General features: G+C 41.2%; 1 protein-coding gene and 1 long non-coding RNA gene across 2 annotated transcripts in view; both read right to left on the reverse strand.

Moving 5' to 3' along the window:
• The window catches only part of flrt2 (fibronectin leucine rich transmembrane protein 2), a 62,976-nt gene extending 49,919 nt beyond the window's left edge, over positions 1–13,057 (reverse strand). The window contains exon 1 of the mRNA XM_032543222.1: positions 12,486–13,057. The gene's annotated coding sequence lies outside the window, so the exon portion shown is untranslated. The remainder of the gene's footprint in view (positions 1–12,485) is intronic.
• A 10,891-nt stretch (positions 13,058–23,948) lies between these two features.
• LOC116706461 (uncharacterized) overlaps positions 23,949–25,096 on the reverse strand; it is a 12,839-nt gene continuing 11,691 nt past the window's right edge. The window contains exon 3 of the long non-coding RNA XR_004336240.1: positions 23,949–23,960. This is a non-coding gene — a long non-coding RNA (uncharacterized LOC116706461). The remainder of the gene's footprint in view (positions 23,961–25,096) is intronic.

A 25,096-nucleotide genomic window follows, 5' to 3' on the forward strand; every position in this document is an offset into this window, starting at 1 on the left:
CCACATGTGACCTGTTCCTTTCCTCTATGTGTGATTTTGACTATGGTGCATTTCTATTTAAATTGTAACTGGTGTGCCGTCTTGGCCAGGTCTCCCTTCAGAAAAGAGATTTAAATCTCAAGGGACTTCCTGGTTAAATGAAGGTTAAATAAAATAAATAAAAAATAAAAAAACCTAGAACACAATACTTCAGCAACTGTAAGACTTCTTAAAGGTCTAGCCGTCACGCTTCAAAAAGCCAACACGTCATCCACGTCTTCATACAGCTTTACCTTCGGCAATCAGGTCTGTCCATTTCATTTTTATTAATTGGGAAATTTTAACCAAAGATTTGGTGAGTACTACAAATTTGTCTTGTTGATGTCAGCCATGTTTCCTTCTTCAAACTTGTCTGGACTGGGAAGCTAAAATACCCATTAGCAGCACCTGGGAGTTTATCATGTGACAGCTAAAAAAAAAACACAAAAGCCAGAGCACTAAGTCCTGTATGTCCCTTACCAGCTAATGTATTTCAAGATGGCGCATGAATTTGGAACATCTACCCCAGTTCATGCTAATGCTAATGTAAAATATCAAGCCAAAACTTGGAATGGATGGTGGTGGGAAATTTTCATGAAAAAGGACAAGTTTGTGAACCGCCAACACAGATTTTGATAATGAACAACTAAAAACCTTTCAAGACCTAAAATTTTGATTTTGAAATTTTATTGCAGCCACAATTTAGTGAAATATTGAAATATTAGAGTAACAGTATAAAAGAGTAGCGCAACGGCAACTGAAATCGGCAAAACCAGTGCCCCCCCCCCCCCCCCCCCCCCCCCCCCCCCCCCCCCCCCCCTTTGAAACTGAAGCCTTGCATAATGTTCACATAGCCATGTTACTGGTGGCATTTCTCACTGTTAATGAAGCTAAATTGCTGACATTTTGCTAACGTTAGCCCTGACTGACGTTACTATGAATGCTATGCTCACCAAACCGGAAATGTTTTAAAGTGGTAAAGAAGTATTGATTTCTGGGAAAAGGGTGGTTTTACATGGGTAAGATTAACTTTTTAAGTTGATTTTTTTTAAATCAGAGCTGTGCATAGATTTGCGTACTCGCCTATAGCTGATCCAGCATTTCAGGCAGTTTTAGACATTTTGGAAACTGGTACATAACAGTGGTATCAATCTTGTCACCTAACTCCCAGCAGGAATGCAAATAAGCATAAATTTCCAGCTAATCCTTTAAGCAACTAATCAATTCAACAATTGTTTTCAGCACTAGTTGACTGATCGTTGAAATGAAAACTGTCTAAACATAACATCCATATGTATTTGTTGCAGACAGAATGACAAAACACCTGCCACAACCCCAACATACACTATGATGAAATTGAAAGGTTTCCAGCGCCTGAGTGGGGATATATCTGTCCTTGTAAAACAAAACTGTAAATACACATAAATGACATTTACAAGCCAATTGCATTTCTGGAGTTGGGTCAAACTTGCAAACACTGAGGAGGAGGACGAGGGAGAAGCTGAAGAAAAAGAAAAGATAAGCATGCCTTGAATTATCTAGGCCAGTCAAACGGAGGTGTGTTCAGGGACGGACGGTGCGGCTCTCGCTCCAGGCCACGGTGTGTGTGAGAAGGTCATGAGAAAGTGGAATGTGGCCGTGCAGGACATTTGCCAGAGGCTGTAATACGTCAAGGAAGCTTATTTTCTTAAAACAAAAACAGTATGCCACCTGGGGGGGGATTATCCCTCCCTTTTTCAATACAGTCCAGCTTCTTTTGTGAATAATTGGGTTTTGGAAATGTGACAAAATCTTGCCAAGAGGCAGATATCTCTTATTTTGATGGTGTATTGTTTCGACAAATTCAACAGACATAATGAGAGACCGGGCTTTTGCACGTTGCCATACCGGACAAACAATTACCCAGCAATTACTGAGAAGCTTTTTAGATAGAGGGGGATGGATCACTCAGCAGGCAGCTGACAGCGTGAGCTAACTCAGCAAGTGGCATGCTAAATAGGAAAATAATGGTGTAAAGTGCCAGAGGAGAAGATCATCCATACGACACAGAGACGTGCAATAAATAAGGACGAGACGGGGGAAAAAAACTATTCATATGTAGGCGAAGGGACAATTCACAAACCAATAGACACATCCAAAGAAAAGAGAACATACACACATAGAATCTCTGTTGCTGTCAAAACCTTGCATTCAGAAGAAATTACACAAATCTTTTTATGTTATTTTTCAGCTCCTGCTAACTGAGCCCCGTCTCTGTGTGTAACGTAGAGTTTTTCCAGCGTACCTCTACCACTTGTAACATTAGACAGCCAATCGCAAGCATTATTATATTGTGTTAGAAGCATGCTACATGCTTACTGGCTCACTGACACTGATAAGATTTCCTCCTTGAGCAGGTTGCGATTTGTGAAAAAAAGCAATGTTTAACATGCAAGAATTAAAATCCTCCTTCCAATACTATTGATATAGTGCCACTCAGCCAGGCATACCAAATCCTTAAATATGCACTTCTCTAATCAATGGAAAATACAGCGCTTTCAAGCTGGAGAGTGGAGTTCACTTGGTAGCAATAAGGCCAACTAGTCGGAATAAGGCTTACTTCCAGTTGACCCTTGTCCCAACAACCTGGAAAGTGGGGAGAACATGGAAGACTTTTCAGCACTGTACATTTTGTACATTTCATACATTGCCATGGTGAAGTCCTGGGTAAGTTGAAAGGTTTAAAGCTTGTGTTGTGGCTGTTATTATTGGCACCCTTGCTTACAACTGCTGTATTCTATTTCCGGGTCAAAAACCACTGCAGCGGAGTCGAGTGGGGAAGTTCAATTAAATTTTATTTATATTATCTAATCATAACAAGAGTCATCTCGAGACACTTTACAGATCAAGTAGGTCTAGACCACACTCTATAATTTACAAAGACCCAACAATTCCAGTTATTTTCCACCCTCCCAAGTCACCTCAAAAAATCCCTTCATGTGACCACGTGTACTGTGTGTTGTCCTGTGTATTATGTTGTTATGTTGTTATTTATTGTATACCATGTTGCTGTCTGCATTAATCCTTTACGGGAGAGCGTGTGGCGGCGCTTAAATAGCTGCGGCCAGTAAGGCTTGCTCCAACCAAAGTCAAATTTCTCGTATGTGTCCTCGCACCTGGCAAATAAAGCTGATTCTGATTCTTAATATTCCCCCAAAATATAGCATTTAGTGTGACAGTGGGCAAGGAAAAAATCCCTTTTAGGAAAAAACCTTGGACAGACCCAGGCTCTTGGTAGGCGGTGTCTAACGGGGCCAGTTGGGGATGCGATGAACAATAATAGTATAGTATAATAGTCACAATAAAGATAATGGAACTATGACTAGTGGTAGTTTTAGTAGTTCATGGCGTGGTAGGGCAGTGCTGGGCATAGCAGGGCATAGCAGGGCGTAGCAGCTACACGTAGCAGTTATAACCTATGTAGCATGACCCGAGCACAGAGAAACTTAAATGCCCCAATATTTTTGACCAAACACACCAATGTTGATATGTAGGGAACACTTTCAGTGCTTTTTCAAAAACTGTACACAATGACATTTTAGTTAAACAATCATCACTAATGTGGACATAAGACTAAGTAGGTAAATGCAAGTACTAGAACAGCTGCAACAGTCTGGTAAGTTCATCAAATGACAATGACATCACTTTACTGTAATGCAGTCTTTAAAACCAGGAAAAGACAACACTTATGTCATATCATATCTAGTCTCATATAGTGAAACCGATTTAATATCGATATGTTGCCCAGACCTGGCGAGCGTATACATGCACAAATACCGTGGTTACCAGTGTTGCAGAGTATTTAGTTACAGGTAACGGCGTTACGTAATTTAATTACAAAACAAGCGATATCTGTTATCAGTTACACATTTTTTCCCAGTAACTGTAATTTAATTACCTTTGAAAATGTTGATTACATTGGGGGTTACAGATGAGTATTTTCTGTAAAAAGCAAGGCTATATGGCTATAATAGTCATTTTGTTGCTTTGCATGTTTTTCATGTACACAATGTCTTCTTTTGCCATTTCCAGCCACAGCCGTTTCATAAAGTTTGATACAATTCTGATGCTTTCGATCGCTTCCACTGTTGGAATATGCAGCGTTTCCCATCCGACCGTTAAATTGCCTCTCAAGCTGTCTTTAGAAATTCCAAAAAGTGATTAAATGTAATAAGTTACATTTATTTAATTAAATTGAAATAGTAAGACTACTTTTACATTTTAAATAGGGTAATCTTTAATCGGTAAACTGTTACATTTCTAAAGTCACCTTCCCAACACTGCCGGTTACTACGGGAGTTATCTAGGTCTGTTAACCAGGACTTGCATTATGTAAAATAATTGGGTTTTTAATCTGTATGTCCACGTGCTGAGACTCTCCTGTGAGTGCTGGCCATCAACAGAGCCTGTCCCTGCATAAGCAAGTTTTTTATTGCGAATGAATCATGTACCAGCTGGTATTAAAGCAGTACATATTAACAGAATTATTACATTTGTTCCCATATGAAAGCATTCTTTCATTTCATATCGGGCTGTGAGAAAGTTTAATAAAGGGGAACTTTAAGGTGAGCAATAACAGGAAGTCCGGGGAGTTGCATAATGTCTTATGTGTTGTTTAGTTTGGAAGAGGAGCTGGTGTTTTGTGTTGACTAGACCTTTGATCCAACCCGCATCGCACAAGTCACAAGTTTAGGTATTGCAACAACGAAACTAAAGAAATGATGTCACAGTGTCTGGTGAGAGACACAGAGAGAAGAGAGGAAAGAAAAGTATTAAAGACATACATACGATAGAATAAGGGAAGGAGAGGAATAGGGAATATGGTTATTTTCAGACTGGCAGCCTAAATCTGATTTCTGGCATATCCAGATTGGAATCAGATTGCTTTTATAAAGCCATACCGTAGATGGAAATCTGACTCAAATCGAATTTGAAACGACCCAGCCGCGCCAATCAAATCCGATTTCAGACTGTCCTTTACGTCACTCGCAAATCGTAACGCAGAACACATGATGGTGACATCACATCTGCCTGTGGCTGCCGCACAGCGGTGCAATGAGTAGACTCACTGTAGAAGTTAACGTGCCAGTACAGCAATATAAAACTGCTCCATTACACATTTAAAATCATACGTACAGTATTAAAAGTGCAAAGGTCTATCAGCCAAATCTACTTGAAGGGTTAGGGAAGGGACTTGTTGTATGAGGTACTTATTCATAGTCGGTGTATTACCTACAGTAGACTGAGGTCTGCGCGCCCCCAGTTCGGAGAAGAAAGCAGGAGTACCAAGTACAGAAGCCAAGCATTGTGCAGCTGTGCAGCAGCAAAACTCCATGTAGGCCCTGTTTACACGTACATGGTTATTTTGACAAACAAAGCCATTTCCCTTTGTTTGTGCTCTTCGTTCTCACGCAAACGGAGAATTCGCCTCTGAAAAGGAGTCTTTCTAAAAACTGTGGCCGGAGTGTAGATTTTTGAAATCTTCGTTCACCTGTAAAGTGAGACAAACGGACGTTTAGGCAGCCGAGGAAGTGAGGAGGAGAAGAGAGAGGACGTGATCTGTTGGTGCTATTTTTGGGATTCTGATTGGCTAACGTTGGCTTGAGCTACTCGTTACACTGCCACCTACAGGTTGGGCATGCTCTCGACGGCATATTTACACGGTTATGTATAACAGAACACTTTTCTAAAAACTGACAGCTGTGCACAATGTTATTTTTGAAAAAGGAGAGGTAAAAATGTCCGTTTATAAAAATAGCCACCTACTTGTAAATGCAGTCTTAGCCACCTTAAAAAACCCACCTTAAAAAAGGTTACAATATCTGTTTTACTTTAGGCTATAATAAGAATATTTTTATAACTTTAAAATGTCTTCACAGCCTTTTCCGACAGGGAACTCATTGTTGTCTCTTCTCTCTTCAAAGCCACCAGTCTCCAGTAATTTGACCTCACAGAAGTGGGACGTTGCTGGTCTACCACTACCTCGATCGGCTAGTTAGTTTGTCTTAATTCTCCTGCTGCTGTGTTTTAAAGGGTAAGTTCAGATTCACTAAAGTATACACAATTAATCAAGGCAGAGTAGACATGTAACTTGGTAAAATGTATATGCTATGAAATGATATAAGTGTATAGTTGAAAATACTCAAGTCAGTGCAAAGTACCTACAGCACAGTCCTTGGTAAAGAGTAAAGTATTTACTTTCCACCGCTGCAGTGTCGTTACCACAAAAAAACTAATCTTGATAGGTTTACGATGCCTGAACACAAACTGCAACCTCACTTGCAAACGGCCATCCTTAAGATCAGACCTAAGAGACAAATTGAGTTTTTATGGGGTGTGAACTATAAAATAAAAGATAAGGGGGAAAGATGAGGACAGAGCCGAGGGCTGGTTGGGTCCAAATATGCGTCAACAGCATGAAGCCTCCTTAAAGTTGAGTACGGTTGGAGCAGAAAATCAAAGAGCGGGGCTCTGTGTTGTGTGCTGTACGCCTGCTGGCAGCCGCTCTGCCTGGCATTCACCATTGCCTTTTTGGCTGCTTTCAGAAGGGTCCAAAGCAAACAAGAAGAATCCTACTTGCAGGCCGTAAAAACGTGTGTGTCAGCCCACTCTATCACACACAGTGCTGTGCTTCACAAAATGGCAGGACGGGTTTACCTTTTCTCATCAAGCTGATCCAAAAACGCCAAAAAGGTGATTTCAAATTATGATGATACATTTTTACATTCAACATTTAAACTATACTGATATGTGGCAACTGTGGGGTGTATACCTTTCTATAAAAAATAATAATAATCATTTTCTTTTAAATATTTTTGGATGCGGCAATGTATAGCCTATCCCAATGGATACAAGACGTGTTTCCAATTTTTTTGAGTTGGTCACCATTCTCGATTTAAAACATCGGCCCCTGTATAACATTGTTCTGTTCAGCCTTGTCCTCTAAAAGTTACGTTCCTAAGACAAAATTAGGGGTCCACCAACACTGTTTTTTCAGGGACAATGTGTTCATTGAGGTGGCTAACCGTAGCATGCTAGCACCAACATACTAGCTTGTTCTCAATGGCAAAACACTGCTACAACACACAATAGTTGACCATAATCTCCAAAAGAACTACTTCCTGTCCCTGTTCTGCAGGTATTGCCCTCGTCTAGAAGAAGTCTCCCAGCTAATCCTGCCTCGGACTGACCAAAGTTGGACAAAGAGTTATCTAGCTGATGTGATCTTACCTAGCTACTGTGCATGTGGGAGTCCCAACAATGATAGTAAAGAAGTGAGATGTCTCACTCCATACTAAAACAGAGACCTAAACACACAGGCTGAAAAGAGAAGCTGCATCAGTGTGCAGTACAACAAAAATATATTTATATTTTTAAATGAAACTATGTAAACCTATTCTGGTACAACCTCAAAATACGAATATGAACCTGAAAATGAGTACAATATGGGCGCTTTAAATAAACCGATACTTGTATAATCCATATCAGGAACCAATATGCATTTACAGTCAAAATGAAAATCTTTTAGTCAAAATGAAAATGTTGGCATGTTTGTTTAAATGCTTTAAGCAATTATTTAACACAACTTTAATGAAACTATAAAGTATTTAAAAAAAAAAGTGTCACAACACTACATTTCAGAGGGAAATAGTGTACATACACTTTACTGCACTTCATTCATCTGACAGCTTTAGTTAGTAGTTACTTTACAAATTAGGATTTTTGGCACACGAAACAAATGTAGTTTATAAAACACTATGTTTTATTATAAATTAAACTCCCACACTATACAAGCCTACAAGTACAGCTGTAATGATTGTTTGGATTGTTTCCAGTTTCTAAAATGCAATTTTACCTTTCAGTACTTTAAGCACATTTGATATGATATTCACATACTTTTACTTAAATGCAGGATTTTTACATGTAACAGAGTATTTTTACAGTGTGTTATTAGTATTTCTACTTAAGTAAAGGATCTGAATGTGAATGTACTGGGAATTAAAAAGGACTGTAAGCTGAAGTGTACGGCAAAAGTAAGATATCTTTAGCAATGGTCCTCCTCCAGAGGTTAAGGATGCACTCTGAGGTTTACCTTTGTGAGGGTAGTTTGTCTTCTGAATGACAGGTCCCATATAAACAGAGCCTGATGTGGAGACTGGGAGATTATGAGCGTTTGATGAAAACAGCCATTGCTGAGATTTATCATGGGTGGCGTTAAACCGCTCCATTCCACCTCCAGACACGTGTCAGATACTTATAGCGAGGTCACAGTGGCCGCTCCATGTTTTTCACATTGCTCTGCATGTTCTTCTAATCGCATGTCTAAGCCACTGACTATAATCTGATAATGATTGGACTCTAAATGTCCAGGTATTATCCTCAGAAAAATATACACTTGCAACATTCCTACCTATCAAATGTTTATTTTAAAGCAGCCATGTTAGAATCCAACCCCCAATGGCAGAATGGGGGTTGCAGACATATAAATATATATAGGGTCGTTTTTTTTATAGACACTTAACTCCAATTAACCTTCATTCTCCTATTTGCCAGTAATCACATTATCTTCTGGTATTTGACTCTTATTTTTCTTTCATCCAAGAGAGGCCATATCCTCCTGCTACATGCCCAGAGAACGGTGAGGCCGTGCAGGAACAAGCTTCTCCTTGTGCTGGACCCGCCAGTTGGCGAGAGAACCATTCTATGGTCTACGCTCTCTCTCTCTCCCTCTCTCTCTCTCTCTCTCTCTCTCTGTCTGTCTCCCCCTCCTAACCCCTCAGATCTTGCTCAATGCGCTCCTCACGCTCTCTTTTCAGCCCTCTCCGTCTGCTCCCTGGCTGCATATCTGAGCTCTGCCCTCGGGCCATGTCCAGCGTCACACAACATCTAATTCATGCCGTCAGTCGGCTGCTGTGGTCAGCTGACTCTATAGCAGTGCTTCCCAAAGTGGGGTCCTTGAGGGGGGCTGAGGGAACGTAGGGTCATCCCTATGTTCCCTCAGCCCTATGTTCCCTCATTTCTATTAAAATTTCCCATGCATCAAAATTAGGCCCTATTCCTCAATGATTCCCACCAAATTATGACCCTATGTCCCCTCATTCCCTAAATTTCCTAACACTACACAACACAGTTTTCTATAAAAAAATATCTCATCATAATTAGGCCCAATGTTCCCTCTACTCACATTTTCCCCTTCCAATATAAAGCTTAGGCGCAATTAACTAAGACTTTTCTCAGATCTAACGATCGTGATTTGTCTCCAGTGGACTTCTTTTGTCTTGAAGCTTTTTGAGTGTTATTCATTTATTATCTGCTCTAGCTTTTTCAATGTTTCACACACAGACTATATTGGTCTGAAATGGGAAATTGCATTTTTTTATTATTAAAAAACTAACATTTTCTTGAGGGAGGACCCCTAACCCCCCGCCAAATATTTGCACCGAAGTCTTCAACAAACCTTGGGAACACACTGTCAATCACAGACTGAATGGGTTTCTGTAATAAAACATCTAAAAGCCCAAATGCCACAAGATAAAGGACACTAAGACAAATGACAATATGAAAAATGAGGGTCTGTGATCTAATTTGTGTCAGTTTATGCTTGACATGAAAAAGGTTGGACCGCACTGCTCTATACTACTATAGGATGGGGCTTGTTGGAGGACTGATTCAATATTCTGCCAGTTGACTGTAAGTGTGCATAAATAAGAGCAGTTTAATAATTAAGACAATTATTCCACAGTGTAATTTTTTTTAAATATTCAATTTCGATAAAACATTCAGACATAGCTATAAAATGTCTTAAAAGGGACAGTTTGAAACAAAGGCTGTAAAATCTGTGCCTCCTCCCCCCCCGCCCCGTACAAAAACACGTTCCAGATGTCAAATGTGTTCGTTCATGTACTTCTATATAAAACTGTTTCTGACTACCAGCCTGTCCCCTAAAGCAATTATAGGTGAAAGAGCTCTGCACTTAAATCCCTTATGCTCCAAAAAGCTGCATGATGAGCTGTCACATTCACTGACACATTAGTGGCAGATTGTGAGAATTGATGACATGAATGATGATGCATGAAATTTCTTGTTGTTTTGAAAGATTTGGAAATGTCACCTCAGTTTAGCTCTTTGCACTTCTACTCCACTATATTTAAGAGAGCAAAGCATTCATTTGAAAGCTATACCTCCGAGTTTCTTAAGAGGTTAAAAACCTTTGTAACGAGATGATGTTATAAGTTATGCAACCAACAATTCTTTCCCTGTTGATTAATCCAACAACCCTTTCCGTGATTAATCAACTACTCATTTGGCCTGTTAATCTGTGAAAAGTGAAAAATGACAAGAAAGCTTTCCCCGAGCCAGAGGTGAAGTCTTCAGATGTCATGTTACTTCCGACCAAAGATCCATAACTCAAAGATATTCTGTAGACAATTATATCAAACAAAACAATCACTTCTCCAATTAAAAGCAGTATGTTATAAGCAGTATGTCCTGTATGTCCCTTACCAGGTAATGTATTTCAAGATGGAGCATGAATGTGGAGCGTCTACCCCAGTGGATGTTAATGCAAATGTAAAATTTCAAGTCAATAGGAATACTTCTGGAGGTGGTTAATATTCATGAAAAAGGACAAGTTTTTCAACGGGCAACACAGATTTTGATAATGAACAAACGAAAAATGTTACACACTGGACCGTCAAGTAAGCACTGTAAGGATCTGATCTGATTTGGAACTGATGCTGATCGTCAGTATATCTACTGTCACAGTAACCAGTAACCTACCTGCTACAATAGGCTGACTGCATTGGATCCACCAACCAATCAGATGTAACGGATTCAATGTTGCCATAGAGTTTGCGTGAAAACGAGTTAGCTAGTTAATACATGTAATACAGTAAATAGAGTTCAAGGTACTGGATAAATGGTTTGGCTAAATTAGGTTAAACATTTTAAAGAATGCGCCAAATTTCATGGATAAAGTGTAAAAATAATTACTTGAAATTGATAGATAGATGGTTGGAATAATTGGGTAAAACTGTGTAAATGTGGATAAACTTTGAAATCAATTGAAATGAATGCATTTGGACCCTGATGGTTGGAGTTAATGACGGTTATGCCAGGTAAAAAAGGTTGGGAAGAAGGGTGCATCCTTTCTTTGCACTATAGTTCTATCCTCAATCTCCTTTTCTATTGGATGGTTTTACGAGTCACTTTTTACTGAACATTTTGGAACATGGAATGTTTTTTTTGCAAGCAGCATTGTGTTAAAACATCAGCTTAAAGCCCCAGAAAATACTGAATAATTAGGAAATTATTAAGAAAATGAAATGTCAGAGGTTATATGTTGATGCTGCTGAGGTTGGCGCTGGAAGTTGTGATGTTTACTCATTAATTGTGTCCATCTGGCCATCGTGGTCTGGGTTCAGGCGTCCTGGCAGTGTGTTAAGTAAAACCAGTGAATAAAAACAGCTTTGTAAATTGAGTGCATTCAGGGCAGTGTTCTCTGGCATATATATATATATATATTTTTTTTTTATTAAGCTTTTGATCATAGAGATGTCATTATTTTCCAAGAAGCATGGTGTGTTTACCTGTGCAAAGTAATAGAGCACTTCACACCCATTTAAATAATGAGTCCACCGCAAAAGATGTTAGAGATAAGTGTTAATGTTCACAATTATTTTAAATTGCTTTCCGCTAGAAAAAGACAGCGCAGGTGGCAGATTTGGGAATGTAAACTGGCCCTTACGCTGTGCTGAATTTTTAAAACAACCCCTGAGAGGGGATGTAAATGCACTCTTATTCCTTTTGTATAATCATGTGTACTCAACCTTTTATTGAGTGTCTCCTGCAGGCCGCCCATTACGATCCTCACCCTGTTTAAAAAGTTGCTTCAGAGGGATTTGTCACCCCGGAGGTTGACAAGACAAGTGCACAGGGTCAGGGAGAGACACGGTGAATAACAGGCAGTGAACTAGAAAGAAACATGGCGTCCATGAATAATGCATAGACAAAAAGGGTCTATCTAATGACGCTCTTAAAACTTTTAAAAGCTGATCTTTTCTTTTCAGCTCTTGTTTTAAAAATCCCCCCCACCCTCCTCCTCCTCCTCCTTACTTTGACTGCAGTCATCCTCCAAACTCAGCTTGAGAGAGACACTGATTGGTCTAATTATGTTTGCTGTGATTAAGCATCTTAATTGTACCCACCACAATGTGAGACGTGAATTGTAATGATTTCGAGTTGTGACATTTGGGCTACAGCTTTGGAAAAGATTTCTTTTCTTTGGAACAGTTCTTTTCTTCACATACACTTTTTTTTTTAACACACAGACATAGCCACACAACCCCCAAACTATACACACACGAACACCCACACACACACACACAGACACACACACACTGGTAGACAATTTAAAGAGGGGGACTTACTGTCTTTGGATGCTTGGTGGTCATGCCAGGGTCAGAGAAGAACAGTGACACAGACGGAGTGGAGAGCGCGACCTCAGCTGCATAACACTCACATCCCAGGCAGCCGGCTCCCAGACACGAGGACGAGGCCGACGGGGCTCGTTAACTTGAAAGCGCGGATGGAGGGGCGGCGGGCGGCAAGGCTCGCTAGAGTGTGTCAAGAGGAAACTGCAGGCACCAGCCAGTCAGGCCGCTGAGAGGAAGGCACAAGGAGGAAAAAGGGGACAGACAAAAGCAGAGAGAATTCAAAGACGCCAGCAGTTTTCTTATTCCTCTTCCTCCTCGCTTTCTCTAGTGAAAGTTAACCCCCGAGGAGTGCAGGCGAGCAGACACAGTAGAACCAGTTCCAGACTTGTCCTGCACTGACGGCTGCCTCTCTCTCTCTCTCTCTCTCTCTCTCTCTCCCCTCTGTTTTTTGGTATCATTTAACTCTTGATTCCGCGGCCCAGCGATGAGCTCAGCGCAGGCTCAGGTTTCAGCGTCTTTGCTGGAATGCGAGGGCAGCGGCGCAGAGAGGCAGAGGTGCTGGGCAGGTCAAAGGCTACTGGGGAAGCTAGTGTGGAGGAACAGAGAGGAGAGGGGTGTGTGTGTGTGTGTGTGTCATCTGGGGGAGTTCCAGTGGAGGGGATGTCTGAGGGGCCTGGAGTGGCGAGAACAAAACAGGAGTTACAGGGGTCACGGGTTACGGATGTCGCAGGGCCAGGCAACATTTGACAGCTCTGGAGGCTAAGGACTTCAGGGCATGGAGTACATTGACACACACACACACACACACACACACACACACACACAGAGACAACCTCTCTCCTAAGTGCCAGATTTATTGCTCACTTAGAGAGCAGGGTGTTGTCCTCAGGGAGAAAGTTGTATGCTTTTTTGGGAGTTTTCATGTTTAGCAGACCTGGGTCAGAGCTATTCATTATACAATTAAAATGCATGCATAGCTAAAGAGAGTGACCACAATCACAGGCATAATAATATTTGCATTTGCATAGCACACATTTGGTACAGAGTGAGAGACTGCAGTAAAATGAAATTAATTAGATAGTCTACAATGCAAATAATGAAAAAAGAAACAAACAGGTTTTTACCAAAAACAAGAATTTTTCACAGACATCAACAACAGTAAAGGAACCTACAGGGAACAGGTAATTAGTCGGTGGTCCTGAAAAGGCAGAGCTTTTTTTTAAATTTATTTGTTCAGAATACAAATATACAAACAAACAAGCAATTTTTATCAATCCATTTCAAAGTAAATAAATCAAATCAAGGGCTCAAACAGCCTTGACCCATTTTAAGTGACTTATACAAAAGTTTTAACTTATTCTTCCAATGGATCAGGAGGGTTTGGTCTTGAAATATCTAAATCTACTGTATGTATAAAATGTTTTGCTAAAAGCATCAAAAAAGGCAGACATAAAAGGGGAAGGGGTTTCAGTTTGAAGGAAGTAGCTAACAACGCTCGGTCGGTAGCTTCCAAATTGTATTCAAAAGTCTGTGTTTTTTTCATTATGTTACTTTTCATGACACCGCAGTTGGCAATAATCCTTGCCCCTTTCACCTTTCAGTGCAACTGCCAGCTAGCTAACGCCAGCTGGCTAACGTCAGCTGGCTAACGTCAGCTGGCTAACGCCAGGTGGCCAACGCCAGGTAGCTATCGTCAGCTAGCAAACGTCAGCTAGCTCCTGTTGGCTAAAGCAGCTGCATGTGAAACTGTTTGCTTCTCAAATACAGTTGTGGTTCTTTCTCTGTGTCACATTTGTGATTAACAATCCCCCCCATTGGACATAAAGTAATTATCAGTCCTCTTGTCTTATAGTTCCAACAATTTGGTGTGTCTTTCACACCAAGTCTAAACAATCTGGAGGCAGTCCAACAGTCGCGTTGCATAAATGAAGTGCACCCTCACATTGTGTGACATAGTAGTTTTAATATTCCTGTAAATTCTGTCCCACTCTTCATCATTCCAGTGTAATACTCAGATCCCTTTCCCATTTCTTTTTGAGGGCTGACCAGGCTCCATCCCCCAGGTTCTGCATAAGCATAGAATAAAACCCAGAAGCCTCATGACCTTTTCCATATTTCAACAACTCTTTATCTAAAGATAAAGATCAGTGCCTTTGGGGCTGAAAAACTGGATCAAAAAACTAACAGATGGTGAAGTTACTGCGTAACATTTATAAAATCATGACACTGCCTCTGAATTACCCAGCTAGCTGCTTCTGTTAACACTGGCTCATCAGTTTGACACTGACTAATGTGCAAGAAAGAGCCGTACACAACTGTTACCAAGGATGTCACAAGGATGACACTTTTTCACGGGTTAATAAACTCACAGCTATAGCTGATTACACTGGATATTTATAGGAAAAGATATTCGTCAGTGACAACAATATGTAGAGTGCCTCCTTTGTTCTCTGGCTGCCACGGTCAAGCTGAACGCAGCCACTCTAGACAAATGGTCCCTCCATTTGCTGCCCCCTTCAAAGTTTTCAGATTGCCTTAGTAAGGTAACCATACCTTAACCTGGGATAAAATCCAAATTATTGCCAAATAGGTACTTTCACTTTTTGTTTTGACACCAAATCCTCCACGTCTCCCACATGGGCTAAGTGAAATGTGACTACACTGTGCTGCTAGTCTACTGCTGCCACTTGGCGTGTTATTGCCACTTGCCGTGTTATTGCGAGAAGAAAGGGACAGTTGAGTTTAGGAAATGTGACACAATCCCCCTACCCTAGGTGAAAGTCCTGTGTTTTACCCAACCACCACCCCTACCCGGATTTTTGCCCTTTCATACTACTCGCTATGGCGTAAATTCAAACACAATTGCAAGGCAATGTAAGTCAACGAAGGCCAAAAAAAGTGAGTATGCGTCTTTATAACACGGCAATAATGTCATACGATCTGACGTGCATACATATTCTGGGTCTTTCAGTTTACAATTGTAGCGTCCACGGTGCAACAAAGTATTGACAACCCCCAGATTATTTTAGAAAGTGGACTTTTTTAAATTGATGAAAGTGGGTGCTGATATGTGAACGTGAACTTCTGTAAATGGGTTTATTTCTATAAAAAAAAGAAAGATGTGGCATATGTATGTGTGATCTGTGTACGTCTGACCACTGTGTAACACCCACGGCAAGCCTAAATCTCACTTGCACCTGTTTTTTGCCCTCCATAAAGTTATGGAAAACTATTGTAGGTACACTCTCTGTTAATTATATGGTGTTTGTGCCATCTGTGGCTTTGCAGCAGAGGTGTGAGGAGGGCTGCTAAAACCTAACACAAAAAAAGCCAGAGAACAAAGTGACAAACTGACTTTCCCTCTCTCAAACAGCAGCGTAACTAGAACTGTGGCTGATAGGATCGGCCTGGCATTTATTTGTTTATTTGTTCAGCCAGTTGCCTTCCTGCTGTGGCCTCGTCTCCCTCTCTTGTGCTGCTCCACCTAGCTTTGAACTGCAGCTCTGCCGGCACCAGCGCTGCTCCAGCCGCTGGGAGTGTGTGTTCTTTATTAAGGAAAGGAAGTGTGCAAATGAGCACTGCAGGCCCAACATCTCAGGAATCTTGATCCTTTTTTCCCCTTGTGGCACTTTTCACAAGCGGGGCCAGCTAATCGCTTACACTGATAGCAGGGTTCTGTACGAGGCCCCGGTTCATGTAGAAAGAGGCTTTGGGGTGGAGAAGATTGTGGAGGCTGTGGAGCACCCCCCTACCTCCCTCCCTGCCTCTTCCCCCCTGGTTTCGTGTAGCATGCTGGGGAAGTAGGTTTAAGCACACTGTTTTTGCAGATGAGTGTCGGAGCGGGCCCACCCTCTGCGGGCCTGTTCCCATGGGAACGCCAGTGATAGTGAACAGCTTGTTTTTTGTGTTTTTTGGCAATGTTGCCACTGCTGGAACACTGACAGGCACTGGGGAGGTCTGATATGCGAGAACGTTGCCAGGTAGACTCTGCAAAAAAAAAAAAAAAAAAATTGTTTCTTTGACTTTCTCCTCTGTGTTCTTTCACCCACGCTGAGTTATTTGCCCGTACAGCTTCAGTGGAATTCACCTATCTGTGGGCGATGTTGATCACACGGGAGTTTATGTTTCAGAGCTCGCTACACGCCACAAGCTGACAGGCTGAACTTGTTCTTGAGGGTTCACAATTCTCAGATGGATCAAGAGATCCGTTTGAGTCAAATGACTTTAGGTTAGTGTTACACGTCTCCACACGCTTGGCCGACAGACGCTTGGCTTTGGTTTTGACCTTTCTGTGTCTCCGAGGGAATTCCACACTACATAAACAGGAAAATAAGTTTTCTAAAATCTCCCCTTCCCATAAAATTTCAAACGATAACATCACTTCATGGGTTAGCTGACTTCATTAACATACTAGTAATTGTAAACTTATCGTTCTTGACTAGAACCCCCCCCCCCACACACACACACACACACACACACACACACACACACACTCCAACAAGGGTGAGGAGCAGCAAAGTATTTAAATTTATTTGCACTGGCACTGGATCGGATTGTGGAGTTGTGAGTGAGTGATGTGCGGCAGCACAAAGGAAAGAAAAATGTATAAAAGCATTAACTCAGTCGATCTGAGACTGTGAGGGAAACCAAAACATGCTCCTGCAGCTTTATTAAAAAAAAATACATCGAAAGATTAATGTTGAACAAACAAAATCATTCACCATCTGTGTCCAGGAACAAAGGTCAAACGTTCCCCGCTGCTTCACATACATCAAAGAGAACCTAGAGGTTTTTTTTAATATGTGTAGAGGATATATTTCTATGTTTTCATAAATATTAGACACACACAGAGCAGGTGGAGCTTGGACTGAAATTAAGTTGTACGTTTATTGGGCAAACGACTACCTCACTTTATGGTGTTTGGATTCCTAAATGAAAACATGCAGCAGGAAAACCTTCAACGTGGCTTCTTGCTGAGAAAACGGGCCGCATGGAGAGCAAATGCCTCTCCGCTTCTCCTTCTCTCCTTCTCTCCTTCTCGCCTTCTCTCCTTCTCTCCTTCTCGCCTTCTCGCCTTCTCTCCTGCCGCCCTCTCGCCTGGGACGGCGGGGTAATTACATCATTTGGAAATGGAATGAAAGCACTTTACAAGCTGAAAGTAAGTGAAATGCTTTATTGCTCGCGGAATTGCCAATTAAAAAGCAACACCTGGAACACAGAGGCTCAGCTGAAAAAGCCCTCTCCCCCGTGGCAGGCCTAAAACCAGTCGGTCCCCTCTGCCCCACAGTGGCCCCGGGAGAATGTTTTTCTTTCCATCATTCCATTTTTTCCACCCCCTTTTACCCCGTCTTTATTTGCTAAAAGTTGCCGACAATGCACCTTCACATTGGCTTACATAGCCCATAAGTCACCAGAGCCTGACGTGCTCTTAAACGTATTAATAAAGCCCATTTCCTTGGTAGAGCATATGGCACGGCTGCAATGTAAACCTGCTCAGGGCACGCTGCTGAAAAGGAAAACAGTAATGATTCTCTCCAGCACCCGGTCCACACTACAGTGGGTGCCCCTCATCCAACACACAAACACACACACACACACACACACACACACACACACACACACACACACACACATTTAGCAGTCCAGACCTGTCCAGTCCCAGATGTGTCCTACGCTCAGACCTGTTTCCCCCAGAAACAGACCAAATTGAACAAACAAAAAGGTGGAGAAAAGAACGATTTCTTTCATTTTCTTACACTGTTTCTACATAACACCTAGCTTGGAATTCCACACCCAAATGTGAAAACATTTAAGGGTCTGGCATTGAGTAGTGAAAGTCGCCAATCTTGAGGGGCGGCACCAAGCTTCCGTTTGAAAATCTCGCTGCACGCAATTGGATAACACTACAGCCAATCACAACGACACACGGGGTGACGTACCCAGAGCCCCATTCACTTAGCTACCAGCGGCGCTAACGGGTAGATTAAACCGTCGTCATCTGTTTAGCTCACCTCTGGCCCACCTATTGATCAATGAAACCCACTGAAACAGTCCAATCAATCTGACTACTATTCATGTACATAATTATCTGTTTTAAGTTTTTTTAGACCTGGTATATTTATGTTTATTACTACACAGGCTCTGCACACCCATATAAGCATTTATTGATTTCCATGTATATAGCTAAATATCTTGACTTTTTTCTATGGTGTTTTTAATTGTTTTTTGTCCTGTATTTCTTCTAAGCTGTGAACTTTGCATGTAATTTCGTACTACAGTGTACTGTGGAATGACAAATAAAGAAATCTTTAATCTTGAATCTGTATCAGATACACCAATGTGATTGGTGCAGCTCGGCTTCAAGGGTATAGTTAATGAGCAGTGAGCAGTGAAAGGATTACTCAATGCCAGAGTAACTTGCTGAGCAAAATCAAATTGTGCTCTTGCGAGAACTCTGGATTTTCAGGGTACAGAACATCAACTGACCACTATAAATGGTTTACAATGAACACTTTTCTTCTGTAATGCCATGTTACAGTCTCTCTGGGGGATTGGGGGGGCAGTAATAGTAGTTGGGAATTGGAGGGCCGTTGGTTCAAGTCCCCGTATGGACCAAAGTACGAAGTGTAGACTGGTACCTGGAGAGATTCCAGTTCACTTCCTGGGTGAGCAAGGCACCAAACCCCCCCTCAGCCGCTCAGGGCGACTGTTCAGAAGTTGCGACCCACTCACTCTGACGTCTCTCTCCATTAGTGCATGTAAAGGACCTGAGCATGTGTGTATTTCAAGCCTGTGTGTAATAACAGAGTGTAAGTGGTAATTTCCCACTCAATAAAGAGTATAAATTAGTTTAAAAAAAAATTAACTCAAGTCCAATGCTTCTATGGGACAAAGAGTTTCAGCTCTGAGACGCTATGCTAAATGCTTGTGGTGAGCGTGATGATAAGCATGTATTTTATTGTAACAACGTTTTTTCATTTTTTTGTCATGTTGGGTCAACAATAAAATGGCCGTTGTCCAGGGGACGTGAAACATCACATTGACTACTAGCATTGGAAGTTGCCAGTTGGTATTATTGTGTAATAAACACAAAGACTTAGCATTGTTCATAGGAAAACTTTGTAGTGTTTTTAGTTTTTATAAAAACTTGGCATTTGGTTATCACTACGTTGGCAGCACAATCCAGAAAACTCAAAATGAATCATGCAACTACTTTGCTTGTTATTTTAAGTTGATACAACTAAGCACTTTTTACAGTGTATATAGTCATAAACCAAAATAAAATAGATACGTAAATAATCAAAAAATCAAATAATGATATATTGATGATGACAGATGAAAGGTCAAAGGATCATAAAAGGGATACAATTCCTTTTGAAGGTAACATGAATGTCTGCAGCACATTTCATGGTAATCCATCAAATAGTTCATGTAGTTTCACACAAAAAATGTGTACCTCATGTTTCTGCAGGGAACCATACATGTGCATGGCAGTTCCTGAAATGGTCACGTTATTTAATCTATTGATTCGTGGGCAGGTCACGTTAATGTTGTTATTTTCTAGTGTTGATTGCAAATTTTGAAGTAATGTAGCGACTAGTATTGAAAAGCCGAAAATCGGCAAAGGGAGGTTGGTTGGGGTGGGGGACGAGTCAAACCACACAGGACTTTCACCCCAGAGACCGGGGACCGCGTCCCGCACGTTGCAGTTCCTTTCCACGTTCTTATCTTCCTAACCACAACCGTCCCGATGTTTTCAGCGTGTCCTGCGTGTGACGGTTCCTTTCCCAGTTTGTTTCTTCCTAAACACAACCGTCCCGTTGTTGTTGCCGCCGTGTGGCGTTCCATTTCCCCGTTGTGGAGTCCCACAGAGCAGCCCAGTGTCCCAAACTGCCATGACACTGGGCTGCTCTGTGGGACTCCACAACGGGGAAATGGAACGCCACACGGCGGCAACAACAACGGGACGGTTGTGTTTAGGAAGAAACAAACTGGGAAAGGAACCGTCACACGCAGGACACGCTGAAAACATCGGGACGATTGAAATGCGTGTACAAAGACTTTTTGCATAGATATTTTTTGGACAACTAGAAATGTTGACCTGTTAACCTGTTGACCAAAGTCATTATGATTCATCTTCTGTGGACCATGAATGTCTGCACAAGATGTCGTAGAAATCCATTCATGAGTTGATATTTTCAACCGACCTACATTGTCATCCCAACAGCCATGTTGTCAGCAAGGCTAAAAATGTACTACATGAACTACAAGTTTGTCAATCAAAGTAAAAATGTAGTATTTCTATTTTAAATCTCCATTCTCTGTCCCCAGACTCTGTGCTGGTCCTTTGCCTAAACAGTAGCTGACTGACATGTTTACCACACCCCTGCTGGAGTTCCCACTCTGCCCGACCACAAACTGTCACACCCGCAGAAAAGATTAACATCAACCAACACTGCCATGACGACACCGGTGACAATGATGCTGACAGGCAATGCCATGGCAACAGTAGTCATAGGCACACATTTGCGGTGTCAGTAGTCCTTATTTACTTTGCAAATGTCTTTACCAGTGGTGCCCACTTATTACTCTGAGTCTGACTGACATAGTCTTATGGAAAATAAATTGGCAGAACCACACTGGATGCAGGGCATATTACTCATGATTCTTGTTTGGTCCCTGAGGAGAGAAATGAAAGGAGATGGATACCCGATGATAAGACCTATTGTCATGAATGAGAATGACAGGATGAGTAAAACCCTGAATAGGGCTCGTAGTCCCTTTGTAGCTGCAGTGAAAGTACCTCTTGCATATGCAGGGCTGGCAGCCAAGGATAATGTGCCTCTCATGTCCAAATAATGGCTGCTGTGCTTTGCACATCCTTATAAGATCCTGGCTACACAGTTTACCAACACCAATGTTATCACTTGTTAAGCCTGCATTGATTTCCGGGGGCATCACGTTTCCTTTTTCATTAAATACTGCTGGGGGAAGAAGTGAGCTCTTTCATGTGTGGTTTACGTAAGTATTTGTACAGTGACTGGTTATGGGCAATTCCTGGGCTTGGCTTTATAATTTAGGGAAGAGAGGTCTAAGCTGGAACACAGGAACTGAAAGAGGAGCTTATATTTTAATGAGCCCTGTGAGGACTTTATTGCCCAAAACCTTCTGGATGACAAATAAGCAGCTGGAGCTAGAATCTAAGTATCCTGCAGTCTAGCTTCAAGTCAGTGTTAGCATGCTCACTATACCCTATTTTAATCATACATTAGCAGGTGGGTGAATGAATGGGATTTTGAGTGCTCAGTGAAACCAGGATAACCCATATTTACATAAAGCAATTGAGGTCTGCACAATCCTTAAAGGGTACTTTTTTTTTTCTTTTCAACCAGGACCTTATTTTCCTATGTTTATGTGCTTACGTGACTAAGGGAAACAGCAATCTTAAAAATTGGTCTGGTATTGAGCAAGACCGCTGTAGCAGCAACGCACAAGCTGCTATGTGATGTCAATGGGCAAGAGTAAGATCCTTTTCCTTCCCAAACCCACCAGACTCCATTTAAATAAACAGTATTTCTATCATTGTAAAAAAAACACTCCATTCAAAGTTAACAAAAAACTAAATAAAACTATCAAAGACGTCTTGGTTTGTCTTTCCACTGTTCCAACAATCACCACTCTGGTTTGGTTGAAATAAACCCTTAATTCACCCATTTCCATGTTGAAATATGCTGTCTCTATACGTGCTTAAAGTGTTTTTTTTTTAAATGGAGTCTTTGGCAATGGTGATTTCAGGGCTGTTTCTGGTTAAACTACATTTTTCTTATTCCTTGACCAAATGTCTATCTCTGTAGGGATCCTTTCCATAATATGTTAGACCCTTAGAACAATAATCTGAGCCAGTCAGTGGCAACAGCGCAACGTTTCGTGGATTTAGTTGACGATGCATTTTTGCCCTATTACATTGCAGCCGGTGACAGTGTTCATGTTCAATACTGAACCCGATTTTTGTTCACAGTAGTCAGTGGAGACATCAATGCTTGGGGAAATGGGGTCAATGTTGAAAATATCGAAATTACCCTTTAAAAGGAAAACAGTAAATGCAAAGCATAACATTATGCTAAAGTTAGCAGAGAGTCCAGATCTGAACTCACAGGGAACTTTATTTTTTTTTCAAATGATGGAAACAAAAGGATGCTTTTACTTGTGGTAGCTGAGCAAACGCCTGCCATGATCCCTCTGAAGTCCTCTTTAACTGCAGATTAATGTTCCATATGCAACCTTCTCTTATCAGAAGAGAAAAAGAAATGGAGGTGACCCAAGCCCGTAATGTTTCAATACATTACCCCTGTGCTCAGAGCATGCCTGGCACTAATGCCCCACCTGTAGCACCGCATCGTGTGCCAGCACGTCTGACTCAGGAGTAATATCCATTTTGACTTGCTGAAATATTCATTGGCACACCTTGGGTGCACCAGAGGAGGTGTATAGTGTGTCAAATAAGGATATGGCAGCAGTGTTCCTGGAAATGCAGGCTATCGCAGTGAATCATTGTAAACCTGAGCCTTTCAACATGTTATCAGGCAAAATGAAGAAAACAGAGACTGATTTGTTCAAGCTGCTTATTTAGAAAAATACTTTTTACAGCACTTGTGATTCAAGAATTGCTCTGAGGGTGAATTTGATGGTTCATGCAAACACACTCGCACACACACACACACACGTACATAGGTGCTTGATTCACTATGAGGCCACTGTTACTTGTTAGCGAGATGGTGAGCAACCCTTTGCTTCAACTGCGTTCTACAGCGCTCATTATCTTCCCTCATCCCGATAATGGATCTTCTTTTCTTTTAAATTCAAATAAGCTACTGAGCTAAGGATTGCATGCATGTGTCTGTGTGGATGCATTTATATGTTTGCATGTGGATGTTTGTGTGAGCGCTTTCATGTTTGCCATTATGTATGCACATACATAGAACTGTACTCTGTGCTTTACTCCCTCCTTGTTCTGTGTTGCATGTTTAAAATGCAACAAATTGAAATAAAAAAATTACTGGAAAATGCATGTCCCTAGATCTAAGCATTCACTTTGGTGTGTGAATAAAGATGGTCAAAAGAAGAAAAAAAAGTAAGATACATAGTTCTACATTTGGGTTTTTTATTCAACAAGGAACATGTAACAGAATATTACATGTGGGAAGAAGTAGTGCAGCAGATGTACATATAAGGTGCCTAGCAGAAGCTAATTTGCAGCATCTGTTGTTGATTAAGCTTCTAAATTTAGTGAAATTTAGGCAAAATCTAATAAAAAAAGAATTTGCTACTGCAAAAGTAAATGCATGAAACTAAAACTCGTTTCATCATCAGTGATTACTGATACTCTGCTCACGTGGCCCCTCTGTAAACAGATGCCTGTCGCAGGAAAGAACATGGTCCATGCTGAAGACTTAAAAACAGGTTGGACAGCTGTCATGTGCTCTTGTTTCATAATGTATATTCTATATTGAGTTGCCAGATGATGTACACATGACCATCACGTTCTACTTTCTTAACCCTTGTATTGTCTTCACTATCGGGCCCCTCTCGTGTCCCTCGGGTCAAAATGACCCGTGACTTATTTGGGGTTTTAAAAACAATTCTGAAATAAAAATTTACTTCATAGTCTATTGACAAATATTGTCTTTATCTTAATTTCAAACAATTGAGATAATATACATAACAGTCTGTACTAGAACACAAAGATGGAAGTGTGATTCGTTTTTTGTCATAAGGTTATAATTCATGTTAAAAATCCCCTATGGGATCATTCTTATGGTCATATCCCGAATAATTTTCTGAATTGAGTAAGGAATACATGTTTATCTCAGAAAATAAGGTAAGGCCATTGATTTTCAGGTAGAAAAAAAGTATACTTGTACCATTTTTCTTTTGTAAAAATTTGAAATGTGTCAATTTGACCTGAATACCATACAAGGGTTAAGACCATCATAGTCTTGTTCTGAAGAAACTGTATTTGATACAGTTTCTGCCTCCCTAATAAATACATTCTTTTCCTGGCTCCTGGGTTTGTGACGAGGTTTGACTTTCTCCTATTATTATACAACAATATTAACTTTAACCAACAATCCATCAGTGCTTGTGCATTTTTGTTTTTTAAAGATTTTTGGACAAGGGAGGGGAGCCAGTGTTGTTTATGTAAATGTGCTGTATTTATATAGCGCTCAAAGCACTTTCATACATTCACCATTCACACACATTCATACACTGTGGCCGAGGCTGCCGTACAAGGTGCCACCTGCTCATCAGATAAACACTCACACACATTCACACTCCGATGCGCAGCACCGGGGGCAATTCGGGGTTCAGTGTCTTGCCCAAGGACACTTTGACAATGACTGCAGGGGCGGGGATCGAACCACCAACCTTCCGATTGGCAGGCAACCGCTCTACCACTGAGCCACAGCCGCCCATTAACAGCTATGGTTGCAATGGCGCTGCGCTGTGCTAAACGTTAAAGAGAAAAGTCATCTGGTGGAATTTTACCGGCGGGTAGAGGCAGATCTCTGCGTACTGCCGCCATTCATCTGCATGAATGACATTAC

This window comes from Etheostoma spectabile, chromosome 18, assembly GCF_008692095.1.
Source record: "Etheostoma spectabile isolate EspeVRDwgs_2016 chromosome 18, UIUC_Espe_1.0, whole genome shotgun sequence".
In the NCBI taxonomy this organism is placed as follows: domain Eukaryota; kingdom Metazoa; phylum Chordata; class Actinopteri; order Perciformes; family Percidae; genus Etheostoma; species Etheostoma spectabile.